At 37.5% G+C, this 1,945-nt stretch overlaps 1 non-coding gene across 1 annotated transcript; it reads left to right on the forward strand.

Annotated features, from left to right (window-relative positions):
- Positions 1-354: 354 nt before the first annotated feature.
- On the forward strand, positions 355-518 carry LOC115869618. The gene has a single exon (XR_004046285.1). It is a non-coding gene; the product is annotated as a U1 spliceosomal RNA (small nuclear RNA).
- Positions 519-1,945: the final 1,427 nt, after the last annotated feature.

Below are 1,945 nucleotides of genomic sequence, written 5' to 3' on the forward strand. Positions count from 1 at the left end.
TGAAGATATTTATTTATAATATTTTAGTATGGCACATAATACTTCAAAAACAAGCTGTATGCAAAATATATTTGCTTATTTGCATGAACATATCTGTAGGCTAGATTACTAGTGGCAGAAATGCTGGATGAGGTGCTAAGTACATTTTCAATTTTAAAATAATGGTACATTTCCCTCCAAAAGGCAATTGGATGAAAACTATTATATTCTGCCACAGTGTACAAGTGCATTTTTACCCCCAATTCTAATCAATGCTCATACTGCTAGTATTTTAATCTTTGTTAATCTGATAAGAAAATTTCTTTTGCTGCCTGAATGAATGTTGTTGACAGCCTTTAGAAAAATACACAAAGCATACTTACCTGGCAGGGGAGACACCATGATCATGAAGGTGGATTTCCTAGGGCGAGGCTTATCCATTGCACTCCGGATGTGCTGACCCCTGAGATGTCCCCAAATGTGGGAAACTCGACTGCATATTTTGTGGTACTGGGGGACTGACTCGAATTCAACCTTGCAAATCTGGCTAGACCAGACGGTGTACACTGGTACAGATAGGAACTGAAAATACAGGGAATCCAGGGCGGATGAGCCCTACAGGACCAGTGGTTTGAGTGGCGAAACAGGGAGGATAAAGGGAGAGTGGGTAGGAAAGAGGGAACCGATTACAAGGAACTATATGTGACCTCCTCTCTGGGGGACAGATAACCGAAAAGTGGGTGAAGGGAGACGTCAGACAGGGAAAGATATGACAAAATACCAATTTATAAACTATCAAGGGCTCATATGGGAGGGGGGAGCGGGGAGGGAGGGTAAAAATGAGGACCTAATGTCGGGGGTTTAAGTGGAGAGAAAATGTTTTGAGAATGATGTACAAATGCGCTTTACACAATTGATGTGTGTATGGATTGCGATAACAGTTGTATGAGCCCCTAATAAAATGTTTAAAAAATAAAACAATTAAAAATAATAATAAACTGGCCGTGGAACAAAAAAAGAAAAAAAGAAAAAGAAACACACAAAGGAAATGAATAATCAGTTGTCTGAAAAACAAATGCAAATAGTCATATGCAAATGCTATTACTATATGAACAGACCTTATAAGGGAAATGCTGGTTCGGTGGTAAAACCCCCTTCTTCCATGTGGCATCCAATGCACCACAAGCACAGCCCCACCCATCTATCAATGGAGACTTGAATTTTGCTCTGGTATTAAATTGGTTTCAGTGGAACTTCCAGACCAAGATGAGCTAGGAAGAGAGGCGTGGAAATCTAATTACAGGAATCAATCAATGGATCAATCAATCCACAATCCATCCTGGGATTGGTATAAGACTGCTTTCATGTACTCACTTTATGACAACAACTAGAAGCGGTCTTTCATTTCCATCTGCTTACGAAGTCACATTGATAATAGCTGCATCCACTTGTGGTTGAGCCATATTTGGATATCTCCAAAGATGGAAAATGTGTGTCTCTCAATTTATTTGATCACTGATTAAACTGTTGTTTATTTTGAACTAGAACAACAGTAAGAAATGTCTTTCTCAGTTTTAGAAGATGCCCAGAGAATTTTTCATAGGTATTACATAAACATAAAGATTTTCATAAACACTTCCATTTTAAAAGTGGTTAGGCAAATCTGCTGCATATTTTGAATTTTTGAGTAGCTTGATTTATATCTGCCAAAGTAAGATACTTTCCAGTAAACAATCATTTGTATAGACCAAAAACTAGCTTAAAAAGGAGAGGAACTTATTTCATCATCACCTCCAAGACTGGAATAAAAATAAAGGAAGATTTTACATAAATTTGTTAATAATCACTCCAAAGTTACTGTATATACTCATGTATAAGTCGAGTTTTTCAGCACATTTTTAATGCCACTTTTGTGGTAAAATTAGGTGCCTCAGCTGATATTCAGGTCTGCTTCTACTCAAGTATA

The sequence above is a fragment of the Echinops telfairi genome, unplaced genomic scaffold (genome assembly GCF_000313985.2).
Source record: "Echinops telfairi isolate 266 unplaced genomic scaffold, ASM31398v2 ScPeMD7_31;HRSCAF=116, whole genome shotgun sequence".
NCBI classification, from domain to species: Eukaryota; Metazoa; Chordata; class Mammalia; order Afrosoricida; family Tenrecidae; genus Echinops; species Echinops telfairi.